The sequence below is a fragment of the Triturus cristatus genome, chromosome 1_2, assembly GCF_964204655.1.
Source record: "Triturus cristatus chromosome 1_2, aTriCri1.1, whole genome shotgun sequence".
Classification (NCBI taxonomy): Eukaryota; Metazoa; Chordata; class Amphibia; order Caudata; family Salamandridae; genus Triturus; species Triturus cristatus.
Genome location: NC_140580.1, coordinates 519,313,085 through 519,326,828, shown reverse-complemented (window position 1 = coordinate 519,326,828; position 13,744 = coordinate 519,313,085). Strand labels below are relative to the sequence as shown.

Below are 13,744 nucleotides of genomic sequence, written 5' to 3'. Positions count from 1 at the left end.
GGGGCACTCTGGTAGGTCTACTACGGATATTCTTTTGTATTGTATTGTAATTGCATTTAAATAGCGCTTACTACCCCTGATGTGGTGTTGAAGCGCTTTTTCGGCGAGTAGCACGCTACTCCGGAACCCATAAAGTAGTAGTGGTGAATTAGTATAGTGAAATATGAAAGTAATTTGAGTGGTGGATATGTCAGTTATTCAGATTGAAAAGGACAGTGGAGAGATAGAAGAGGGAAAAAGGTTTGCATTTATATCACGCTTGCTATCCCTGCTGAGGTGTTGAAGTGCTTTTTCGCCGAGTAGCAGGCTACTCCGGATCCCATAAAGGATTAGTGGTGAATCAGTATAGTGAAATATGAAATTAATGTATGTGGTGGATATGTTAGTCTGTTATTTGGATTGAAAAGGATAGTGGAGGGATAGAAGAGGGAAGGATTTATAAATCTTTTTTTTTCTTTTGGTTTGGAACTCATACCAGTAGGGGGAAGCTTGGGATGAGTAAAAGGGAGGTGGAGGGGGAAGAATCAGAGGGAAGGGTTTAGAAAGCCTTGTTTTGGGGATCAGAATAGTTAAAGATATATGAAATGAAGCAAGGAGGGGTAGAGTATGGAAGAGTCTAGAAAGGGTTATTTTGGGGATTGTGGTATGGGGTTTGGGATGAATGAGAAAGTGGAAGTAGAGGATATATTGATAGAGGTACTGGGTGAAAAATAGGGTATTGCATTGGAAAGAGTAGTAGAAAGAGGTTTGAGATGAGTCATAGAGTTGAGGTAGACGATATATTGAGAGTGGTATAGGGTGAGAAATAGGGTAGTGCATTGGATATGGTGAATTAGAAGAAAAGTAATAAATATATAGATCCATAAGTACATGGAAGGTATATAGATGCCTAAAGGAAGGCAGTATATGTAGATTAAAGATGCAGTAAATAAACTCCAACTTTCAAGTGTTGTTTTACTTACCACTCATGTTTTTATATATATATATTTATATATACATATATATATATATTTGTAATTCAATAGCGAAGCAATTGTAGATAAGTAGTGATGATAAAAGATTTACTTATTTATGTCACTTATATACATGTTAAAAACAGAATAATGTAACTATCGGTATTATGTACATTTGTTAAGCAGAAGTAATGAATATCTATATTTTTTTAACATTAATTCTACATGTTTATACAAAGCAATACACATATATAGATACATATCTGTAGCGCAAATGAATGCTTATAGAGGGATATGCTGTGTATTTCTGTTTGCGTATAGTGGTTATGTGGGGAAGAGCCAATTCTTAGGAAGTTTTCAGAAGATAAAGTGGATGTTATGTTGGGGGATAGAGTTCCTTAGTTTGGCTGCTTGAACAGAGAAGGATGTGCCACCCATGTTTTTTTTCTTGTATCTTGGGATTTTGGGGCAAGGTGCCACTCTAGAGCGGAGGCTGTTGAATGTGTGTGGTGATTTTATTTCTGATGAAGAGCAGTCCTGTTCCATATATCGCTTTGTGGGTGATTCAAAGCAGCTTGAACGTGGCTCTTTTGGCAACTGGTAACCAATGCAGGGTTTTCAAGGCAGGGGAGATGTGGTCTTGTGGTTTTATATGTAAGAGTAGCCTGGTAGCCGAGTTCTGAATCCACTGTAGTCTTTTCATGGTCGTTAAAGGTCATCCGTGGTAGAGGCTATTGGCGTAATCGAGTTTGGACAGAACAAGGGAGATGGTAGCCCGGACCTTGAGTGGAAATCCCGAATGGGGGAAGATTTGTTGCAGAGTTTTTATAATAACAAAGCTTGATCTTGCTAGTTTGTTCACTTGGTTATTATTGATAGCTTGGATTTCATGGTCACTGTTAGACCTGCCAGCCCTTTGGCTGTCCCCTCCTCATTTTTTCTTCCTTTACCCTCTAATTTTTCTGGCCACAAGTTTTTTTTGGTGTTGACTTAGAGGCTCTGGGTGCCCCATCATCACTAATTGATGGTGTGGCGCAAGGCGCTTCCCTAAAATGGAGGGAGGGAGAGAGCTCCTCCACAAAATGGTGGCCTAAACTGTCACCTTAGAACCTGGGCCATAGGCTGGCATGAGGAGTTCCAGAACCTTCTGGGCCACTCTAGCCAGTCAGGGCCCAAGCTATATATAGAGGTGAGGTGCGACGGCCATTTTGTGTGAACTGAGGTAGTCAGGAGTAAGGCACATGAGTGGGGAGGTAGGAGCGCAAGAGGGGGGGAACTGACTGTTCTTAGGGCCTGCTTTTTCTCCCCCCTTCGGTTGACACTACCCCCTACCTTGTGACCTAGCCCTGCCTTCAGCCTCTGACCCTGGGATCACGTCAACTTTTTGTGCTCCCCGCCTAGTCAGGATCCCTGAAGAGAACTGGGGAAGAGAGTGACCATTTCTGAACTTATCCACCATTTTCCTGACTGTGCCTGGGTCCCCCCTATCTTGTTCCGCCACTGGCGTGTGGCCTGCCGCATTCCAACCAACCTGTCCTGAGCCTGGGCGTCGCTGTGAGGAGACAGGGGGCTCTAGGCACCGAACACTTCGCCACCCCTGAACTGCAGGCCACCCCTTAATTTGTGCTACCCTGGCTCTTTCGGTCGCTTTCGATACGGTGGACCACGCAAGACTAATGGCAAGGATGCAGGACACGGGCTTGGAGGACAAGGCACTGCTTTGGCTTCAATCCTATCTAACAGATCGCTCTCAGAAAGTCGCACTGGGTGCCTTCTCCTCCAAACCAAAACGCCTGTGGTGCGGCGTCCCCCAGGGGTCGGCACTCAGCCCGCTCCTTTTTAATGTCTATCTAGCCCCTCTTTTCACCCTGATTGCCAAATGGGGGGTCAAGGCAATCTCATATGCCGACGACACACAACTAGTTTTTCCCTATGTTGAGGTATCAGAGGCAGCTTTTAGACAAATAAGGGGCTGCCTTCAAGACGTGGCCAAGTGGATGAATACCAACAAACTTAAGCTGAATGCATCCAAAACAGTGGTTCTATTTTTTGGGAAAAATACGCATCCTCCTTCAGACCTATGGTGGCCCTCCGAAATGGGTCCTGCCCCAGCCCCTGGTACCAATGCGAAGAACCTGGGAGTAAGATGGGACATGAATCTCTCTTTTTCTTCGCACGTTCAGCAGGTTACTGATGGATGTTTTCACAAACTCAAGAACCTCCGGAAATTTCCGACTCTCCTACCTGCTGAATGTCGCAAGACGGTGGTACATGCAACGATCACGTCCAGACTGGACTATGCAAATGGCCTTTACCTTGGCCTGCCCAAATATTTGGTGCAGCGCTTACAGATCGTGCAGAATGCGGCTGCGAGATTAATAAAACCAATCCCTTTCAGACATCATATCTCTCCGCACCTGCGCGAACTGCACTGGCTTCCAATAGCAAGCCGAGTAAAATTCAAAGCTCTTACCTTGGCGTTTAGAGCTCTGAAAGGTACCTGCCCTACTTACTTAAAACTCAGACTCCCCCGTTACCATCAGGAGAGACATCTACGCTCTAATTCTCGGCTTCAGCTAACCATTCCACGCGTTAGGAAGGCCAGACTTGGGGGCAGATCTTTCTCAGCAGGCACGGCGAAACTTTGGAACGCCCTGCCTCTGGGTATTCAGTCTGCCTCAACAGAAGCAAGTTTTAAGAAGCTCTTAAAGACCTGGCTTTTTGTGCAATAAACTTACACCATCTCACCTAGCTTCTCCCAGTTGAATGCACTCTCTTAGCGCCGGGACACCTCCTCGAGAGGTAGCTGTTCGCGCTCTACAAGCATCTGTATTATTACCCCCGTCGGGGCTGTCCCAGAGAAAAGCTCACCGCTGCGGCCCAGGGCCGGAAAGATCACCCCCATAGTCATCGGGGCCCGTGGAGAAGCCCAGGGCCCCATCGCTGCAGTCGGAAGGCAGAAAAGCCCAGGGCCCCATCGCTGCAGTCGGAAGGCAGAAAAGCCCACTGGAATCCTGCGAAGGCCTCACCAGGCCTGGAGCCATCCTGTGAGGGCCGCGCAAGGCCGTGAAGCGGATTCCCCCCATCACGTGACGGGGGTGGACTGCGAGACGCCGCCCCCGCCGCCGGGTGATTTGCCGACTGGGCCGCGCCCCGCAGGTCACGCTGCATCGGCGGCTACGGGCGCGGGCCCTGGAAGTCTGAGGGAAACTCCGGAGCCGTCTGGAGTCCTGCGAGCCCCCACCACCTCGCCGGACCGTGCCGAGTGGAGCGCTGACTGAGAGGAGGCCGGTGAGGGGCGAAAACCAGCGCAAGGGCTGAGAGAAGGCTGAGGAGAGGGTAACCCCTGGGGGAGGCGGGGGAAGGCCGTAGAGAGGCCCAGAGTTCGCCCCTCCCCTGGGGAGGCCCAGTGAGCCACAACATTTCCCCCTGACCTGGGACCCACCTCACCAGCATCTCCTGCCTCTGTAGGGCTCCAGGACAAGGGAGTTTGGGGCCCGAGGACCTCGCCTCAGACGGAGAGTCCCGTTAAGGCCTTAGGTACTTGCCGGGGATAGCACTAATGAGGTACTGAGTACACCGCTAAGCGGAAGGGCCACTTTTAAGGCGCTATGAAATTACCAAGTGCAGTGCTATGTTAATGACTTTATTTAAGGCACTATGAAATTACTATGTGTAGTGCTACGTGAATGACTCTATTTAAGGCGCTATGAAATTGCTATGTGCAGCGCTATGTTAATGACTCTATTTAAGGCGCTATGTAATTACCAAGTGCAGTGCTACGTAAATGTCTCTATTTAAGGCGCTATGAAATTGCTATGTGCAGCGCTATGTTAATGACTCTATTTAAGGCGCTATGAAATTGCTATGTGCAGCGCTATGTTTAATGACTCTATTTAAAGCGTTATTGAATTTGCTGTACTGTGTTTGACCACCAGGTGGCGCGCTTGATTTCACATCAGGGCTAAGGTACTTAAGTATTGCCAATTTAACCACAATGAAATGTTTTGACCCTAATGTGGTGTAGATAAAAACTGATTGGTTTCATTTGAAAGAAAAGAGAAACCTGATAAAAGGAAAGATAAAGCTTTTCTAACTTTTATAATACCTTGGTGTAGTTTAGTTTTTAGTGGTGATACGCTGGAGTGCTGAGGTGAGTGTGATGCAAGCACGACATGTTACTCCGGAACGAGGCCTTTCCACCTGAGCCAAGCTACCCTAGGACTTTAGGTCCAACAGTCACTCTGAGGTTTCTTACTTTCTTTGATACTTTAGGCGGTGTTCCCAGATCATCAGGCCACGTGACGAGCGAGTCATAATGTTTCCAATCGCCATACGTGAGTATTTCCGTTTTGAAAGCATTCAATTTGAGATACCGCCACATCATCCATTGATCCACGGCTGAAAATTGGCGAGTTTCCAATGTCTTTGGTGCATTCCAGTTGAAGGATTATTTGCGTGTCATCTGCATAGTTATCGCATGTGAGGTTAAATTGATGGGTTAGTGCCGGTAATGACTTCATGTAGATGTTGAAAAGCTTGGCCGAGATGATACAGCCTTGAGGGACCACTGCTTATGTGAAGAACGGTTTGGACAAGAAAGGTGGGGTATGGATGACATTAGTTCTGTTGCACAGGTAGGATGTGATCCAGTCTAGAGCAGTCCCCTCTATGTCGGCTTCGTAGAGTCTTTGTATGGAAGTGTCGTGGTCAATCGAGTTAAAGGCAGCCGAGAGGTCCAATTGAAGTAGCACAGCAACCCTATCGCAGTCAACTGTGTTCTTCAGGTCATTCCAGATAGCAAGGAGGGCAGATTCTGTGCCTCTTCCTGGACGGAATCCCGTTTGGAAGTCTGAAAGGATGGCATTATCTTCAATAAATTGTGGCATCTGGGAGAATGCTGCTCTTTCTATCAGTTTGCCCAGGAAAGGTCCATTTGTAATTGGTCAGTAGTTGTTAGGGTTCAATGGGTCCAAGTTTGTTTTCTTCAGTAATGGGTGTATGTATGACTTGTAGAATTATTCCAGAAATATTCCGATAGTTAAGGAGTTGTTGATGATTCTTCTTACTGGAGTCGCAGCAGATACTGTTAGAGGAATTGTCTTGAAGGTTTGCTGTGGACATGGATCAGAAGGGCTGCCGGCAGACCTGCTTGCTTTGACCAGGTCCATAAATTCATCGTGTGATATGTGTTGGAAGGAACAGAAAGACTTGGTTAGAGTATTCTTGCATTGTCGTTTTGTAAAAGGGTCAGTGCTGGTACTTTGTCTTTGTTCTAAGTATGAGTCCAACATGTCTGCTTTGGCCGTGTAATGATCTGATTTTGACAAATGAAACATTCACTACAGTATTTCTCAACCAGTTGGATATACCAGGCCAGTAATATTTTTTCAAATATGTCTTTCTCTATCTTCTCATTACAAAATAGCCATCAAAAAGGTGACTGTGTGCGAGGTATAGGACTTTTTCCTGGAAAGGACCAGGTACCAACAAATTGGGGTTTTTGAGATAACTCCCCTTTCTTATATAGTAGACCATCTTTAAGGAAAAACTGGGGACCTACTTGTAGGGGATCTTCTTGATCTGTGGCTCTAATCCATGCTTCACGAAAAACAGGGTCTTCTCTCTGTGCAGCATGAAAGTTTCTATCTGTTTCCCAGAGGGAATCATCTTTCAAGATCGGAAAGACTTGAAAATGATTTTTTCTTTTCTTCTCATTTCTGTTTTCAGTATTTACGTGCCTTAGAAGGAGGCCACTCATGATCCTCGCCTTTTGAAAAGGGAGCTGTATTGCACCATGTCTCTCCCTCCTTTTGGGATACTTGGACCAGACTTTGCAAACCTGGATAATCATTCCCCAAGATCAATTGGAGTTGGCCTAACGGCTAGGGCGGTCGACCTCAAATCTGGGGAACCGGGTTTGAGTCTCGGCAATGACGCTGAACATCCTGTCATTCTGGGCAAATCATGTAATCTCCCCGTGCCTAACAAAAATTAATGTGTCCTCATGTAACGCAACTGGTGTTATGTAAAGCGCTCTGATACCCGATACCTTCGGGTCAAGTTCGCGATATATAAAACTCCGTAAAATAAATAAATAAAATAAATAAATTGCTCAGGTAATTTAGGTATCAAATCTACTCTTAAGGTAGATGCAGGTTCAGATTATCGTTGGATAGATATATCCGTGGTGGGGTATCTCTTTGTACCTTTGTGTACACACTGGATAGTAACATTGCCTGCAGTATGGGTTATTTTTCCTGCAAGGCTTTGAGGTCCCAGCACGCTTTGAAGACAAGCTGTATCTACCAAAGCTGTAATAACAAATTAACAAATAGCTTATAGTGGTGGGGGTGGGGGGAATCTTTTATCTTGAGTTGAACAATAGAAGGATCTCACACCTCCTATGTCCATTGGTTCCTCTTTCTGCGGACAAAATCTAGCTATGTGACTTAGGCCTCTGCAATGGAAGCACTGAGGGCCAGATGAAGGGGGGGTCTAAAGATAGGTGATCTGGGTACAGTGATGATGGTCTCAGGTTTCTCCATGGGAGTGGATTTCAGTGGTCGGGGACCTCCATCCCCCGTCACCTTTTTGTATCTCCTGTGCCCTGCTGTAAGCGCTGGCTATCTCTACAGCTGTTTCCAGTGTAAGATGGGTGTGTTGACAGACCCACCTCTGTACAGGGGGATGTAGAGATGATAAATGTTGTTCCAAATAGATTTTGCCCATTATCTCTTCTTTGAAGGTGGTAAGTGGTTTTAGCCCCGATCCGCCATGTCCTTGACTCAAAAATATAAAGCACTTGGAGTTTCTTGGGCACCCACCTTAATCTGTTGTAATGTGATCCTACAAGTCCCATCATTGATACCTAACCGTTCTAGAATGTTCTGCTTGATTTCAGCATATTGGGTAACTCCTTGTAGTTTAGCAGCCTGGTATGCGGCTTGCAGGTCCCCCGACAATCGCGGTCCCAAATATTGCCCCCACTTATCGGCTGGCCAAGTGGCTGCCAAGTCCGTCCTCTCAAAGTTGTCGGGGTCTTCACCATTCACATATGTTTGCATGACTACCAAGGGTAGAGAGGTGTGGCCATGTTGTTGTCCCATGATATCTACCAATTTTCCTATTGCTGTTTCCTGCGTCTGACACTGACCCATTAAAGCCTGGTGTAACTTTTACCTATCATCTTCAGCTGCTGAGAGGACTTTCTCCATTATCCTTTCCAATTTCTTCTGGTTTTCTGCCATCTTCATAATTACAGCCTCCATGTCACCGGATCCTACTTCTGACTGCTCTGTGGGAGAACAGGCTAGATAAACAGATGCGGAGGCTGAATGTATTTCTTAATGATGGTGGTTTAATAAATCTTTGGTAAACAGAAATCTAACACCAGGCTGTTTAGGTCTCCTTTTATTTATTTATTCCCACTCTTTCGGGGTCGTCTTCTCTCCAGCGGCACCTCCAGAGGCTTGGAGAAGGAGAAATAAAGGAGCAGTAAGTATTTATACTCTTTCTCTGTATAGGGGTTTTATATACCAGACAGCACACCACCTGTGGAAACTATAGTACACTCTTTTGGGGTCAAAAATCCAAAGAAAATAAACAAGCAAGGTAAGATTGGAACAATAGTGTCTCAATTAGCCAGGTCCTCCTTTTCTTTCTTAGGCTAAAGAGGTCCAAAGGACAATCCCAATCAACATGTGGGTAGAGATTGCAAATTCTCTTTATTCGTGCCCCCTCCAGGTTTACCTCACCTAACAGAGATTAGGTCAATTTCCTTTAATAAGAAAAAAAATCTCCTCGGTCGGTGTTTCCACACACCGGTTCTCCCCCTTCTCTTAATAGTAGTGTCCTCAATGGTAAAGGTGCAATTTAAAATATCTGAAAAAGAATAACAAAAAGGGGATTCTTTTAAAATGGATCTGTGCTCTGTCTGCCACAGTGCCCTTCCTCCCCTCTACCCCTAGATACTGCCAGTCCGGTCGCACTTCAGCATCTTCCGGTGGGCTCCACCATTCCTCGCTCCACCTCTCTGGGGCTTCCTCGGTCTTGGCGTCTTCCCCGGCCTTCTCCGTTGGTTTGGAATCGGTCTGTCCGGTTTGTTGGACCCCGGCGATGTCCTCCTGCTGCTACAGTTATCTTCTCGTCCATTCTGGTCCTTCCTTTCTCTCTCTGCCTTTTTACTTCCTGCTTCCCAACTCCTTCCTGGTTTCTGGTGTTCTGGTCTCCACACTCTTGCTGCAACATGTGACATGAGTGGTAAGGAGTGTAATGTCTCTTTTTCTACAGATGGAATCGGGGTCCGGACACCGGAAGGCAAACTTGACTTTGACATTTCAGGTAAGTGAGAAGGGTCAGGCTCATCTTCCTCACACAAATCCTCATACAGTCATCTAACTCAGACTTACAGACAGCATACATTACATCTTGTATAGCACTGAATTCTTTAACACAGTGTTCCTTGATTATCTACAAATATTATAAATACAGGCATTGTGGTAATATTTTTAGAAGTACATGAATTGGACGAATGCCTTGTTTTCAGTCTTTTAGTGGTTTTGATCTCTACGTGTGTTTTAGCATAAGCGCCTTCATCAGGAAAGCCACATTTGTCAAATTATGAGTAGGAACCTGCTGTAATGAGCTATATACATTAGATGCCTCAATGAAATATGCGTATATATATACACTAGGATGAAATTACTGGTAGGTGATGAAGGAAGATACTAGAGCTTGCAAGAAGAAAATAACAAGCCCATTGAGTTCACGGTGGGGCTCTGCTGATAAAACTGTGCAACCTGAATCTAAGCCATTGTGAAATTTTAAATAATAAGCACAGACAATATCTAGGGTAGAAGGCCAATCGGCCTAAATGCAGTTCTTCAGGTTAAAGGGCGATACTAGTTGATCCAAGAACATCTGTGGATCATGGAAGACCCGTCCCTGGAAGAAGCAGTGAAGTCCGCATAAGCCATCGAACAATCAATGTCCTGGGTAAAGGAGGTCAATGGAGTAAAAGAAAAGAAGAAGAAATTGGAGGTGTGTTACATGGAGAAAAAAGAAAATTGGCAACAAAATGCTTTCCACAAATTAAAAAAGGCTGGAAGGATGATTGAATGTCACAGATGTGGGATTGTGTCCCACATTGCCAGTTTCAGAGGGTGTCCAGCACTAAACAGAGAATGCAGTGACTGTCATTGGCTGGGACACTTTGCCAAGGTATGCAAGAAGCCAAACATGGAGGTAGTATAAAGGTTGCCCAGATATCAGAGGAAGGAACCCATGAAGCATCTTCTAGATAGGAGGAAGAAAATGTCGACTTAGTGCTAATAATCCATCCAGAGGAAGGTGATAGCATGGAAAACTTGAGACCTCCCAAGTGTGTGCTTCATCTAATGCAAAGTTGTAATTTCTGGCTGATTAAGGGTCACCTGCCACCATAATACCCAGAGACAAGTTTTAAGCAACTGAACGCATACCATTGTCACCAACTGACATTCGTACTGTGACATTCCATGGAAACTGTGATTTGCATGGGTACTTCTCCATCAAAGTATTTTTCAAAGGCAGAGCAGCTGAAATAAATATCTATGTTGCCAATTCAGGTGTTTGCTTGTTAGATTGGAGAGACCAAAGGCTCTTGAAAATAATCCTTAATCCATGCTCTGCTGAACGGGTTATAGTCATCCAGGAAGAAGATCCAGGGACATTCATCCATCATTTGTTTCCAGAAGTGATCAGTGACCAAATTGGGAAGCTCATTGGTTTCACCGATAACATAAAAGTAAAAGAAAACATTACAACAGTAAGACAGAAAATGAGAAATGTGCTGTTCAGTTTAAGGAACTATTTACAAAAGTTATCAGAGAAGTTAAAAAAAGATGACATCATTGAAGCAATGGAATCCTCCAATTGCATTTCTCCGATTCTTTTGACAAAAATCAGATGGGAACATGAGGCTATGTGTTGACTTAAGAGCGGTCAATACTTGCAATGGGTACCATCAGATAGAACTGTTAAACCAATCACGCCATCTTACAGCTTTTATTACCCCTTTCGGAGTATATCAGTACAAAAGGATGCATTTTGGCTTATCATCAGCTGCTTCCGTGTTCCAGAGAATGATGTTCCATCTATTTAAAGATATGGAAACCAGTGTTCAATGTTTCCATGACAACATGCTAATTTTCACAAAAACAGAACAGGAACACATGGAAATTCTCAGTGAAGTATGGAGGAGACTGAAGAAGGCTGGTCTTGTTTTAAGTTCCCACAAATGCAAATTATTTCAGTCAGACGTGGACTATTAAGGCCACTTGATTACCGCAAGTCTTGTCATACCCAAAAGGTCTTTGGTAGATTCTATACACTGCAATCCTCCACCGGATGATAGGGAGAAATTGAGGTGTTTTGCTGGGTAATGTGAATACTACAGTAAAATTGTCAACAATGTTGCTACTTTAATAGAGCCTTTACGCAAATTGCTGAGTATGTGTGGGAAGAGGAACAACAGACAGCTTTCCTCAACATTAAAGACCAGATAATAGACACCCCCTGTAGTGCTGAGAGACTATGTGCACTAGGACCTTTGCAGTTCTGTGCGGACTCAATAAGAAATTATGTAACTTGCTTGGAGGTGTTAAGGTGTGGGCATTAATGGTTATGACGTAATTAAAAAGGGAGGGTGTGATTGTATGCTGAGGATTTCAGACATACAATCCAGAGCTACTTGTGTGTGAATTCCTTTGCATACTCCTGGGGCTGGGAAGGACGCTTCAACTGGTGACGAGTTGGGGATCTTTGCCCCGAAGAAACAATATTGCTTTCTCTCTGAGAGTTTGCAAAGCTACAGCAAACTGCTCATGCGTACCACATGCGCCACTGTCGATGAAAAGCAGTTCAATGTTGACATGTATGAAGTCGAAGCCCCGCTCCAGTCCATTTACTTCCCTCGAAGAAGTTGAAGGCCCTGCAGAGGAGCACATTTGAAAACAACCCATGGTAAGGCTAAAAGGAGTAATATTGCACCACATCGTAACACACAGCCATAATCAATACAAAGCAAAACTCTAAAATCAGGTACAATGCTAAAGGCAGTGATAAGGCAGTGATAACCAGGTACGAAAGTGCAAATGTACTTACCAGCAAGAGCAAAGGAAGTAACACATGACCTCAAAATCGGGTGAGACAACTTAAGCACTAACACAGGGGTTGTGCTCACAAAAGTTGCAGGTTCCCATAGAAGCAACAAAGGCCTTTGAAATTGGGAAATTTTTCAACGGCTGCAGTAGGGAATGCGAAGTACAGTGCAGCCGTATTCCTGAAACCATCACTGCTATTCAACACGGTAAAGTAGCAGAATATTGGCACCAGGTGGACTGCATGTATCGAAATGTTCAAAGATTTCACTGGAAGAAGACAAGGAGAAAATATTCAAGTACCTAAAGAGACCTGTCGGTAACAGAGTGAAGAAGTGATGAAGAAAATATCACAAGCTGATGCAGTATCATACCATCAACTCAAGGAAGTGTTAGAAGCCAAGTTCAATCCGATGCCGAATGTCAACTATGAAATGTGTATTTTCAATCAGGCGAGACAGCAAGCTGGTGAAATGATAGATGATTTTGTTGAAAGACTTGATATGCCTATCAAACACTGCAAGTATAGTGAGTTTAATGACGAAGAAGCCATACGTCTCTGAGTTATCGATGGTTGTCTGTCAGACTCTTTCAGACAACGCATGTTGAGAGAGAAACTTAGCTTAAAGAAAGTACTAATAGCGCAAGAGCAGAGGAAAGAGCAGATCGACAAGCTGCTGACATGGAAGCTGGAACAGTGAAAAATTAATCAGAATTGATCATGAAAAGCAAGCACAATTAGAAGGTAGGTGCATGCAACTCGACGTCTACAAAGAAGAAAAGGTTGTGTTTCTGATGTGGGTTTTCGTTTTCCCATGAAGGAAAATGTCCAGCCATAGGACAAGCGTGCAAAGGTTGCAGCAAAGCAAATCACTTCATACCAGTTTGCAAAGCGAAAGAGAAACTAACTACGTCACAGCGAGAAGAGAAAATGGACGCCAGAAGGTTCCAGCACAAGTGTAGAAGATGGATGTACAATGATGGCATCGACCAAGGAATGACAGGCACATGCAGGTTTGGCTGCTTGCAAAGAAGAACAAAAGACAACGGTGAACCACCACACGAAGCAACATAATTCGTTTGGACATTACCCCAAGATTACAATAAAGGTCAATGGTTGCCCCATAACCTTTATTATAGACAGTGGTGTGTCGATTAACATCATGCCAGTCAAAAAATTAAACAAGCTATCTCCTGTGCCATGCCTCAACCGGTCAAACACAAAATGATATATGTGGGCTGTAACCTCTTGCAGAGTCAAGGATCATTCATATCCTATACAATGAGACACAAAAAAGTATCAGTGCATGTAACAATTCACTTTCAGGTCATGCCTATTCAGTTTTGACACTACTGCTGACATGGGATTGATATCTCTCAATTACAACCTCCACACTCAATCTGAAGTTGTGAGTCAGTTTCCGTCGTTATTTAATGGCCTAGGTAGGCTCAAGACAATGAAAGTGCAACTTCACATCAATGAGGACATACGCTTAGTTACCCAGCTGCACTGCAGAGTCGCTTTCCACTTTCAAGAAGCTGTTGAGAAAGAACTAGAAACGTTGAAGCATGACATAATTGAGCACTCCATCGGTCCAATGCCATGGTTCTCGCCCATAGTGGTGGTGCCGAAAAGGCCAGTGTGGGTGC

At 44.5% G+C, this 13,744-nt stretch overlaps 1 protein-coding gene across 2 annotated transcripts in view; it reads right to left on the bottom strand.

The window, feature by feature from the left end:
• Positions 1-10,779: 10,779 nt before the first annotated feature.
• The window catches only part of LOC146867551 (MLV-related proviral Env polyprotein-like), a 169,926-nt gene continuing 166,961 nt past the window's right edge, over positions 10,780-13,744 (bottom strand). Inside the window, exon 5 of one of the 2 annotated variants that reach the window (XR_014961785.1) lies at positions 10,780-11,925. The gene's annotated coding sequence lies outside the window, so the exon portion shown is untranslated. The remainder of the gene's footprint in view (positions 11,926-13,744) is intronic. The other variant, XR_014961784.1, reaches the window with a different exon arrangement.